At 45.1% G+C, this 13,346-nt stretch overlaps 1 protein-coding gene across 2 annotated transcripts in view; it reads right to left on the reverse strand.

The window, feature by feature from the left end:
- GFOD1 (Gfo/Idh/MocA-like oxidoreductase domain containing 1) overlaps positions 1-13,346 on the reverse strand; it is a 112,954-nt gene that overhangs the window by 76,277 nt on the left and 23,331 nt on the right. The window lies entirely within an intron of this gene.

Below are 13,346 nucleotides of genomic sequence, written 5' to 3' on the forward strand. Positions count from 1 at the left end.
TCCACTTGATCCGGCCACAAACCTCTCTGCTACAAAGCTGAAGATAAGGTATAAAAGATGGAGCATGATGTGCCAGTACACAAGTTATCAGAAAAAAGCAACAGACAAGGATAAAGAGAGACACCAAAGGTACAGACAGAAGTGCAACTCCCTGCTGTAACTCACAGCACTTTGCAGGAAGTGCTATGAGTTACAGCAATCACTCAGACCCAACAAAAGTTCCCTGTTGGGTCCTAGGGGATGGGGCATTAAGCTGCAATTTGGAGTGGCTGCATGTCCATAGAGCTCTTCTTAGGGGCCAGATCAAGCAAAAATTGTCACTTCTGTCTGCACCTCAAAGGAACAAGGAACCAGGAAACCACTTTCACAGGCTGATTTGAACATCTGAGTCTAGGCTCTGGGAACTTTGAGAAATGTATTATGACTGTATTTTTCCTGTGTCAGGGTATATTGTGTCACTTTTGTTTGCATTTCTTGAATACATGCAAGGCAGCTTCTCCCCACCCCCAAAGCAAGAGGATACAGACAAAATTAAGGAATCTGTTTTGTTGCACACCTGTTACTCATACAATGATTTCTGCTACTGTGATGGTTACCCTCTTGGCTGACCCACGAAATACTGAATTCTTGCTTTCCACTTTTGAAAACACGATCTACAAGAATTTCAGTTAGAGACAAAGCACTCTGGCAGAAAGCTGTAAGAGCTCTGTTCTAGGCCCAGAGAGGACCCTTTAACACCCATGCTTCAGTGGGCTGCAGTACCTTTCTACAATCCAACATTAATTTTCCCTTACTGAATACACTCGTCTGGGACTTTGCTTATGTACATCCTGTACCTATTTGCTGTATTCGCTGCAAAAATTGTGTATCTGTGACCTGGAAATAAGAATAATAAATAACAAATAATGAATCATAGAGGCCAGCATATACTTTGTAGCACCCTTCATGTAACAAGATACCCAGAAAAAACCTTGAATGTAAAAACGGCTAAATCTTATTGTCATCACTTTTATACCATTGTAATTCCAACAGAAATCCCTCGGCATGGGAAAGATATGAGAATGTGACTCAAGTATCGCAAGGCCCAGGTGATTCATAGCTTCCAAAACCCCACTTTTGGCCTAATGGAGCCAGTGTAAGAGAACACCTACAGAAAACCCTCAAATTGAAGTATCATGCCCCCTGCCACCAAGTGCAGCCCAGCCAAGCCAAGCTTTCTAGGCCACAAACAGGAGTAGCATAAGAATGTCTGCTACCTTAGGCCTTATTTTGTCACCCTCCCTTGTAACATACCTGGGACCTGGCGAGGGCGGGCACCAGGCAGAGCCACGGAGCAGCGTCTCAGCAATGCTGAAGCTGCCCTACTTGTTTTTGCACATCCCTACAGTCCCAACATGGCCCCTCAATGAGCATATGTGAGGTGTGTGCATGCCATTTTTGCTACCACCTTCACTTTGCCCGGCTGGTTATGCCAGCCCTGGTTATAAACTTGTGGATCAGGGGGTAGGAAACATACTAGCTACTGAAAGCCTTGCTCTTGAATGCTGTGTTGCAAATTTCTATTCCTTACATAATTAAATATGTTGACAATTAACACATGCTAAGAAACACATGTGTATGGTACAGTCTAAAGACAACTTATCTAGTGCAAGGTTTTCAACCTTTTTGGGTCAGTGTACCTCCACTGACCAAATGCGGAGCGGTGTACTCCTGGCAGCTGCACGCAGAGTGGGGTGGGAGGGAGGTTGGCAAGCAGCTGAACCTCGAGAGGGCGGGGCAGGGCGGGGAGGGTGGCGTATGGCTCAATGCCAAGCGGGGTGGGGAAGGGAGAGGAGGAGGTGACGCGCGGCTGAATGCAGAGCAGCGGCAGCTGTCACATGCAACCTTCCCCCACCCCCTGCATCTGGCCAGACAGGCGGTGCCTACATGGGATGGTGCATGGCAGCTCTCTGTCCTCACCTACCCATGCATACCCCCTAGGGCCTTCTCAAGTATCCCTGGTTGACACCCCCTGATCTACTGTATGGCAATTAAACCATAAATTAAAGCCTAGAAACAATACCTAAGCTCTAACAACTTCAATCTGCAAAAGTTAAGAAATCCCTGGATTGAAAATGCTTCATGGGAGGAAGCAGGGAAATTATTCTAATCACCAATGACCGAAGCTTGAAGCTGATCTGAAGCTGGAATCAGTTCTGCTCAACTAAGAATATTAATGATTTCTGGCTAATAAGCAGGCCCCAGACTTAAAGTTGGGTTAAAGAAGAAGTCAAGATATGGTTTCAATTAGAAGGAATACTTTTCTGAAATGAACATTAGTTTTTGTCATAAAACTCCTCTGATTTTACCACCATCTGCCACACAACTCAATGTCTGATTTCAGAAGTTGTGAGACCTGACTAACCCAGGGAAGTAGAATCTGGGTGGTGGATAGGAGAGTGCAGCAACAGTGACATATTTATGAAAGTTATGAATTATAGATGAGTTCCTGTGTAAACCAGATGGGCTTAACTGTGCCATCTATTCTTCATGTATTACATATGGATCTCATAACATAACAATCGCATTTTATTCTTCAGTGAAGTGGGGGCTGGTGAAAGTGCAAAAGAGACAGCCCTGGAGACTAAAGTCTTCTACTGTCAACATAATAGATACGGCACACAGTAGTACAGCTTCTCTTGGCATTGCTCTAATCCTAAAGGGACCAACCCTCTTGGGGTGAGAGAGCTTCAGCCTCCATGTTCATGTTCATCAGTGGCAGGTCTTGTCAGACCAACCTGGTGGCCTTTTACGATCAGGTCACCAAATCATTAGACGCAGGGGTTGCTGTGGATGTAGTCTTTTTGGACTTCCGGAAGGCTTTCGACACTGTCTCTCACCCTGTCCTCATCAAAAAGCTGAGAGACTGTGGTGTCGATGCCCACACGGTCAAATGGGTCGCCAACTGGTTGGAGGGCCGCACCCAGAGGGTGGTAGTGGATGGGTTCTTCTCGACCTGGAAGGATGTGGGCAGTGGGGTTCCGCAGGGCTCGGTCCTCGGGCCTGCACTGTTCAACATCTTCATCAGTGACTTGGATGAGGGGGTAGAAAGCACCCTGTTCAAGTTTGCTGATGACACTAAGATGTGGGGGGATGTGGGTGCACTAGAAGGGTGCAATAGGCTACAAGCTGACCTTGACAGGTTGCAACGGTGGGCGGATGAGAATAGGATGGGGTTTAACACTGATAAGTGCAAGGTGTTGCACATGGGGAGGAAGAACCGGCACCACACTTACAGGTTGGGGAACTCTCCTCTTGCCAGCACGGAGGCGGAAAAGGATCTTGGAGTCGTCATTGACTCCACGATGAACATGGGCCGGCAGTGTGGGGAGGCAGTCAAGAAGGCCAATCGTACCCTATCATGCATCCACAGATGCATCTCGAGCAGGTCCAGGGAGGTGATCCTCCCCCTCTATGCGGCACTGGTCAGGCCGCAGCTGGAGTACTGCGTCCAGTTCTGGGCGCCACACTTCAAGAGGGACGTGGACAATATGGAAAGAGTTCAGAGGAGGGCCACTCGTATGATCAGGGGTCAGCAGGGCAGGCCTTATGAGGATAGGCTACGGGACCTGAACCTGTTTAGCCTCCACAAGAGAAGGCTAAGGGGGGACCTTGTGGCCTGCTACAAACTGGTCAGGGGGGATCAGCAGGTATTGGGAGAGTCCCTGTTCCCCCGTGCACTGCCAGGAGTGACCAGGAATAACGGTCACAAACTGGCGGAGGGTAAGTTTAGATTAGATATTAGGAGGCGCTACTTCACAGTCAGGGTGGCTAGGGCCTGGAACCAGCTTCCAGGGGAAGTGGTGCAGGCTCCTAGCCTGGGGATTTTTAAAAGGAAGTTAGATGAGCACCTTGCCGGGGTCATCTGACCCCGGTGCTCTTTCCTGCTAAGGCAGGGGGTCGGACTAGATGATCTACCTAGGTCCCTTCCGACTCTAGCTACTATGAAACTATGAAACTATGTAATCCTCAACCTTCCTGCTGAGCTAACAGGATTGCTCATTAGTGCCAAGTGTGACACTGGAGTTAAGAAGTGTGGGCGCCTTTCTCCTAGGAAATTAACTGAGACAACTAACTCACTTCACGCAGGCTTGGACACTGCGATGCTCAGTAACTCTTCAAGAATTTCAGTAGTTAGTAGCACCATAACAAATCAATATAGAACATCATGGCAAAGTACAAACAGTCAAAAAGCCCAAAGATGAATTGATTCAGTCTTCAGAGGTTAGTCTACGCTACATAGATTGGACTAATAACCAAATGAAGATATTCACTTTTGATTCCAGAAATGCAGCCACACACCTGCAGTGGCTCAGGCCAAAAGCCTGGGGACACTAAAAAATGCCTCCCTGATTAGCTGGAGCGGACATCTTGGGCCAAGGCTACCCTGACCACCCTGCGAAGGGAGCTTGCAGAAGAGGTGCAAAGCAGCATGGGATGCTGGGGAACTGTGAGTTAACCTGAATCTGGAGGAGATCTGGGACAGAAGTTCAATAAGCTGATTTAACCTAAATCAGTTAAGTCTGATACTACATCCATCCAGGTTTATCTTAAATGAATTTTGGCCATTTTGAAAGCAGTTCATGTGCACTGAACTTCTGTTGTGTTGCAGAATTGAACCAGTTTCTGATCATCACTTATACCTGTTTATCTGTAATTTTGTCTCTAGCCCATGTGAGCATTACCAACTATATAATCTATGATATGGTGCTCTTTCATTGACCATATCCATATTAAATTTGTAATGGTATATGAATGTTTCACATGCACTTAATGCATTTCCTCATAGTGCAGCTCCATTTCCATAACATTATATCAGTGTTCATTAATAAGACTTTTATATGCAAACATCATGTCCGTCCCTAATGGCCCATGAGATGATTGAATATATATGTCTCTCAAAACACAGCCTACTGTAGGCCCTGTGTGTGTGCCTCATATTTGAATGAGTTTTACAAAAAGCCTACTATTCCCCTGTGAGTCTCTTCTGTCTTCACACTGCAGATTTTCAGCTCCCATCCTGGAGACAGAACAAACGTTTCTTTAAAATGCATGCTAATTTTAAACTGGCTTCATCTGATCAGCAGCTTCTTCCCTCAGTTTTCAGATGCTGATAGAGCATCACCCACTTGAGTGACAACAGTTATTGCCAGACTTGGAAAAACAACAGAATGTGCCATTTATTAAAGGGCTTAAAATCATGGTTACTGTCCACCTACCAAACAGGACCATGATCAGTGGTCATAATAGACTCCCTTTGCATCCTGCAGACTTGCTTAATGCAGTATAGTATATAAACATAATCCTGAGTAATTTAATCATTCCAATAATGCACATCTTGAGGTAACATATTGTGATGTTTTCATGTGTTCTAAAGAGTAACTGCCTATATTTTCCTAACAGTGATGGCAAGAACTTCACAACTCAGATACCACATTGAAGACAAAGTCCTTGAGTATTACACTAGAAAGGGTAGAGCAAATGGATTATGACTACATCCCCAGAAAGCATGGAAAGCTTTAACATGCCATTCTTTACTCCAGTGGCTGGCATCTTTTTCAAGGCCTGGGCAGGAACAACTCGACTCTGGTCTGATGTGGACCCAGTGGATTCCACGGAGCATCATCAGTGAGAGAGGGGCTTTCCCTAAGCCCTGCTGGAGCCTCACATCTGGGACCTGCACCTGCACCTGCATCCTTGCTTTTTATCCCAAGCCTCCACACTCCAGTACAGCTTCCAGCCAGTGGGCAGTTGTGCTAGGGCCAGGCTGGGGGGCAGAAATGGGGAAGAGCAGTAGTAGCATAGAAGCAGCTTCCAGTTCTCCACACCCAAGCAGAGCTCCCTTCTAGCTGGGAGCTGACTCTGCATTGTCACTGCTTCTCCAAGCCCCCCAGGTCCCCAGCTGCAATACAAGTACAGATTCCACCTGGAAGAGAGATGGGGAGCTGGTCCCCATCCCTGCCCTCTACCTCCCATCCAGCCTAGCCCAATGCAGCTCCCCAGCAGCTAGAAGCTGCACTTGCACAGCAGCTTTGGGGAGGAAGACAGGGAGGGAAGGAACAATGGGGTGGGAGAAGCAGCAGCAAAGAAGGTACAGCTTACAACTCTTCAAACTCAGAAAAGCTCCTCACTATTCAGCCCCAGCATGGATATAGGCACAGGCAAAGCTCTGCAGCAATACTGGCTGGATCCAGTGGCTCCTCACATCAGCTTTGGCCCACAGGCCAGATATTGCTGGCCCTTGCTGTACTCCACACTAAGGGCTGTGAATTTGATGCAATTTCCAGCTGAAGATTGTGTGACTTTAGACTACCTGTCCCACTGGCCACAGTGGTACTGCCATCTGAGTAAAGTCCAGACAGGTTCTGAGAGGTGTGGCATGTGATAGGACTCCAAGAATAAGACTGAAATAATGGCAGGCTGCGCTGACACATTCAATGGAGAAGAGCAGACAAATAAAAATGGAAAATAGCTACCTGTAAGTGGCTAGAAATGGCAGGGATGAAAGTTAATTAATTGGGATCCTTGGAGTATAACAAACAGAGGTGGGGATGAAATCAGGAAACAAAAATATAGTCTGGTATAGGAACACAGGCTTGCAGCACTGAGTCCAGGCACCTGCTACTGCAGACAACCTGATCATTATAATCTCCTCCATAGCCTCAACCTAATTAATTTAGCTTTGTTTTGTTTGGTTCTGTCCCACTACTCCTTCTGTTAGACTGTTCAAGAGTCTCACTGCTTTACCAGTTATGAACTTCCTTCTCATTTCCAGCTTCAGTTTATCCATGGCCAGGTTACAACCCTTGGTTCCTGTGCCAGGTTTATCTTTTAGCTAAAATAGCTCCTCTCCCTTCCTAGTAGATACTTCTGGGAATATTTGTTTGTTTGTTTGTTTGTTTATTTAATTTTTTTGCCACCCTTCCCAACAAAGGCTCAGGGAGGCTTACAATAAGAAAACAGAATAAATTAGAAACAGGAGAGTGACAGGAACACCAAACAATTTAAAAGAAACTAGAACATCAAGATAAAGCAGACACATTCCTTCCTCCCTCCCCCCCAATCACCTATTCAACATCTCATCCTAATTTTGTTTGGTAAATGCCTGCCCAACTAGGAAGTTCTTCAAGTGCTTTTGAAAGATGTCCAGGCCTGGGCTCTGCTGAGCCTCGAGAGAGGGAGGTTCAGAGCTGAGGAGCAGCTGCCAAGAATAGCCTCCCATGCATTTTCACTAAATGGACTTGGCATACCAATGGTACTTGTAGGATGTTGCTCCCAGATAACCTTAGAGATTGCGATAGGGCATAAGGGAGAAGACAGTCCCTCAAGTACGCAGAGCCCAGACCCTTTAGGACCTTACAGATCTAAACTGGCACCCTGAACTTTGTCCAGAAACCTAGTGTGGCCAGTGCCGTCTGGAGCACTGGAGCTTTGTGCTCCTGGCAACCCACCGTCATGAGAAGGCGAGCAGTCAGTAGCCATGTCCCCTTCTCAGCTTTTGTTCAAGCTCATACAAGCCAAGCTTCTATAATCTCCTCTCACATGAAAGGCTCTCCATTCCCCTGATCAACCTAGTAAGCCTTTTCTAAACCTGTTCTAGCTTGAGTTCACCTTTCTTGAATGTGGGTGACCAGAATTGTATGGTATTCCAGTGTACAATTCACAATGGTACTAATACTTCCGCATCTCTGTTGAAAATAGCTCATTGTCATTCTTTGATCACCTGGTACTAGCGAAAGGAGCTCCATCATTTAGGATCTTTAAAACTAGCTTGGTTTAGAAAATGCATTGTGGGAGGAAAAGCCTGCACTGGCAAGGGACAGCCAGGATGACCTAATATGTTTGTCATCACACAGTGCTACAGAGTACTTAAAGCTTAACAGAATCCATGAGAAGGACAATATTTATAATTTTGTGTGTGAAAACAAGCCCAAATATGAATAGCTATAGCCATGCTAAGTCAGTGGTATCTTGTGCCTATGAAGTAACATGACCAGGCCAATACAGTCATAATGCAAACACAAAGATATTTCCAGTTCACTCTGTTTATGTCAATTTTGTAAATGCTCTTATTTTTTACAGTGATCTACAAATTGTACACGAGCAGAACCACTCCAGGATAGGAGTTACCACAACACATCTATGCCTGCAAAAGTTCTGCTACTAAATAAATAACACTAAACAAGCTGAGACAGAATACATTAAAATGGCAAAGTTAATCTGATCTGTGTGCTGGTCAATGTGTTTAGAGGTCATTTAGCTGGATTATGCTGTAGGATATTAGTGAATAGACCTCTGTTATCCTCTTAGCCCACTATGTACAATGCTTAGGCGATAAGAAAATAGAGACAGAAAAAAAGGGAAGTATCTATTTCTTTATTGTCAAAGCATTATCAACAGGTACAAAACACTGAGAGAGGGGGCTGGAGGGACAGTCAGCATATTTTAGGAGTTTGTGGGAAGAGAACACTGGCACAGTTAACAGTTCTTCTCCCATTCGGTCACCTAAAATCCCTTCCGTAGATCCATGTTGCTATGTCTCCTCAGTTTTCTTGTAAGCAAGCACTTCCAGAAGAAGCAGCACTCTATGCTGAGCTCATCACAGACACTCTAACCCATTTACAGCATCACTGTCAGGTTGAACAAGAACAGTCTCTTGCTCACCTGCTCCAGTAACCACTGGGCTACAGCTAGCTGAACTGAAACATCTCATACTCTGACTCCATAAGACTGTTAATTGGATTCCTTGAGCTCCTGCCATGACAGGTATATTTTTTACAGGGTTATGATTCAGAAGCACACAGCAGGTGGCTGAGATGGACAGCTTCTAATGAATATTAACACTATTTCATTTTCCATATGGCAAAAGACGGAGGCTGCAAGGATGAAGTATTGCAAAAGCATGGGTAGTGGCTGGGTGACCGGGGATATCATTGTGGCCAGATCTCCAGGCATTCTCTTTTTCAAAAAACCTTTGGTATCCATTAGTCATTGTGTTGCAAAAATAGTAAGTCATTACTGAATCTGAATGACTTTCTGTACCAACTCCTGAGCCACAGCAGCTACAGGGAGAAATCAATTGGATCAGCTCCCATGTTTACCCTCCACTCAGACCTACAGATACTTCCCAAAGCAACAAGGTAGAGAAAGTGTGTAAGGAAGAGACAGAATGTGTGTGTATGAGAGACAAAGGGAATGCATGTGTGTGTGCTTGTACCCAGGGGTATAAAAATCAATCTTTTCATGAATGTCTTTACTCTTCATGCAGCTCTTAGGTCCAGGTGCAGTCCAGCTTGTGGTTTCTAAATACAAATGATTTTCTTGCTGGCCTCTTTGGTATACAGTAGTCTATATCACAAACCCATCTTGGTAACTCTCTGTGCATTCCTAAGCTTCAACACTTCCAGACCAAGGCATGAATTATGCCTCCCAAGAGCAGACAGGATTCTCCACTCACACCAGTTTCACAAAGATATTACTGCATTGCTTTAAGTAGAGTTATTCCTGATACTACTGCTGTACGTGCATCAGGTTTAAATAACCTACAAGGGATGAATCAGGAAGAGTTGAAGTTGCATGTGATACTCACTATTGCCATCTAGGAGATAAATACTAGGTATTAGAGGAAGCTTAACCAGTCTGTGCTGTTCAGAATGAGAAACATGAAATGAGTAAGCACATAAGAGAAAAAAATACTGAGACAGGATTGTGAGAGGTGAGGTGATGAAATATTACCAAGAAAAAAATTGCTGGCATTAAGCCCGGGAGGTTTAACCTCAGGGGATATAATATTAGGAACCCAGTGCAGTAGCTGTACAGACCTTGAAATGTCATGTTAGCTCCTCCTTGTACATTTTATCTAATCCAAAGTGTTTCTCATGAGAAAAAACACAGAAAGAAGCCAAAATAATATAAGCACAGTTTGGCCATATGAGGTCATGCTAGCTACAGAAATAGTCAAACTAGGAAGAGATTAGTTGTTCATTTAGTCAAGTTAAACAAGCCCTAGTGAGGGTTCACGTGGTCTTCTGTTCCAGCCCTCAATTCATAAACTTGTATGCAAGGGCTTTGTTAGAGGGAAGCAGCAACAAATTGCCCTTAACCATATCTTGACCAATTGGCAGGTGAGTGTATTTTTCAATTGATCTGTTAGAGAGCTCATCCATAAATTATTTTCCTAACATGCCTTTATTTACTTATTCATTCACTCACTCAGTTGTTCATTTGACAGGTTTAGTGGTAAATATTTGTCATATCTGCATGGCTAGCTTCCCTCCTTCCCTCTTCCCTCCTGCTCCCCCTCCCTATGGTTCAGCACGAAAAAACTGCCCTTCAGAGTTGGGTAGGGTCTATCGTCCTACACCCCTATCATAAAGTGGCTGTACAATAGTAGTTCTATTGCTGAGCATTAAAGCCCAACCTTACTGCTACTGACCAATTATATCCCCTTTGTGCTGACATACACAAGCTACTTTCACAACCTTTGCCTAGAGCTAAGCTTTGTCTGCACTTGGAAGTTTCCTACCCAGTTCTCAACAATGGGCCAGACTGCACAGCTACTTAACAGTGTTTTTATTTCTGCCATCTAACCAGGTTCTGAGATAGTAGGGTCATAGGACAATAGGGATGAAGGGGACCTCACAAGGTCATTTAATTCAGGCCCCTGCTCAAGGCACGATCATCCCTAACTAAACCATTGCAGTAAAGTGTCTGTCCAACCTGCTCTTGAAAACTTTCCAGGGACAGAGAGTCCACAACTTCACTAGGTAGCCTGTCCCAATGCTTAACCACCTTCATAGTCACAAAGTTCTTCCTAATCTTCAACCTAAATTTCCTCTGCTGTGGTTTGAGACCATTGCTCCTAATCCTGTCTCCTATAGCACAAAAAGTCTATTTCCAACCTCTTTAAAACTGCCTGTCAGAGAATTGAAAATTGTTATCAAATCTCCCCCTCTCAATCTTCTCTTCTGCAGACTAAATAAATCTAGTTCTAATAATCCCAGTTCTAATGGTAAAAGAAACTCATATGTACCTACCACAGAGCCTACAGCACTGGTAATACAACTGTTGGTGCACCACTGCTAGAAAACAGGCAAGATATTTTTTAGATGTAGTCACACACTGTGCTTTTTAATACAGGATCACTGGGTATTTGTGGTTGAGCTCTCACAGCCAGGAGCCTGGTCACAGCAGTGAAACAGCGCAGCAGGAAATGGTGTAACACATAACTGACTGTAGTGAGGAACATCAAGGGCTTGAGTAGGAAGACTTCCTCAGAGTCTGGGAGGAAGATCTTATCCTAGACAGCCTCAAAATCATGGTGATCCTTCATCTACTCCTAACCACATCCTGCATCCTGACTAGATGATGCCTCCCAGACCAGTCTCCTTTGCACGTCAACCACCAACTCTGAGGAAACATGGCATGTGTATTTATAAGAACATGCAGAGAAACTTAATTGAAACATTGCATCTCCAGCCTCACAGAAACAACTGTGCGGAACAAATGCTTGGCAAACAATCTGCAGAGATGCCATAAGCCTTTTACTGAACACCTCATAATTTATTGCTGCAGCAGCAGATATTTACTGCCTTATTTAAATAGATTGTAGTTCTGACTAACTTCAGATGGAAGTTGCTATCTTGTCTGCTGGTCCAGTCTTTTTCTCCCTACCTGCCCTCAGAATCTCAGCACCATTTTACTTTAACAACTTCTTCAATGGGAATTTTGGAATCGACATGACCTTTTTTTTGAGCAGAACCACTGATCGTTATGCCCTGTAATAAGTAATTGAGTGTGTAGCCAGTGGTGCAAGAAGGATTACTCTATGTTTCCCCAAAATTCTTCCATATGCAACTCAAACTGTGAAGCTTGTTTCCATTAAAAACCAAGTGAAGTTAGTGTTAGTGAACAAAATCCTGCTCTACTGCAAGTCCCCTTAAGGCATTCTCCACCTACTCTGGATGAGAGTGAGGGCTGGAAAGGGGATAAATCCACCGGGGCCTGTTTGTCAGCCATAGAAATGGCCAATCAGTGACTCTCTCAATGGAGGCCTCCAACAGATGTTTTATTTTTTAGGCTAACAGAGGGAATTTCCAAAGGGAGTGAAACTAAATCCTTACTCTGATCGTGTTTGAGATCCTTATTAGTACTGAGCCGTTAGAGAACAAACAGCTAACCCTAGAGCATGTGCCAAGCTCAGAGTCCCAGTAAGCCCTGTACACTTCGCAGGTAACCGTGTCTCAATGGAAGAAATATGTAAGTAGTTCCTAATAGCCCCAGCAGTAGTTCTTGATGCTATGGAACTTCAGGTTAGCCCAGATGCAAAGAATGCCCATGCCTTCCCCTGGAACATGCTGTTATTTGTTTGGGTGTGTAACAGAGCACAAGTTGTGTTCTGTTACTCACAGGGGCGTGAGCAAGCAGAGGAGCAGCTTGCAGGTGGCTGCACTCCCAATCAGACACAATTGCCTGATTGGGAACGAGGCCCAGCTGTCTATTATAAGAACAGGACTCCAAGCAGTGGAGCCAGCAGTCTGCTGCAGACAGCCGGAGAGGGAACATTGCCCAGCTGAAGCTGCTGCTCAGAACAATTTGAGAGTACAGAACAGGAACCATGGGGATGGCTGGAGGTTCCTGGTTCCTGGGGCATGACCTAAAACTATACTCTGCTGGGGCTGAATGGTGTGGTGGGACAGTCTCCAGGAAATGCCACACCTGTGCCTCCCCAGTGAAGGGCGAGTATGGGGCATCAGAAAGCCTCATCCCCCACTGCCTTGTGGGTTACCCCATAGAGGGGAAAGACTAGGAGCACACCCCGAAGACAAAGCAAGTGTGAATCCCAGTGTGAGGTCACTGGATTACAGGCCAAATGTTAGGTCATGTAAGTTGAGGCTGGGTGTTAGGCCATGGATGCCATCTGCGAGGCCTGGGTCACAGTATAAGGGGAGGTCAGAAGCTGTGTATAGTCCCTTGGCATCAGGGCATGTAAATGAGCAGCCTCCCACCTTGTTATCAACTTTATCTTAGTTTCATCAAAGGCATGGCAGGAGAGACTGGTGGGTGGTTTACCCTGAGACAAGTGGCCAGGCCAACATTCAGACTGGCCCTGGGACACCCAACTTGTTACAGGGTCCCAAGCATGGTGGGTCCAAAAAGGGCTGCATGGGGGAGTAAGATCATGTCATATGTATATAGTCACCCTGCACACCAACTTCAGGCAGGCACATGAGGGAGATCAGGTTCTGTAAGAGCCCTGTCACATATTACACTTAAGACATGTTAACAGCACTTAAAATATTAGCATC

Source organism: Crocodylus siamensis, chromosome 3, assembly GCF_052110815.1.
Source record: "Crocodylus siamensis isolate JL-2025a chromosome 3, ASM5211081v1, whole genome shotgun sequence".
In the NCBI taxonomy this organism is placed as follows: domain Eukaryota; kingdom Metazoa; phylum Chordata; order Crocodylia; family Crocodylidae; genus Crocodylus; species Crocodylus siamensis.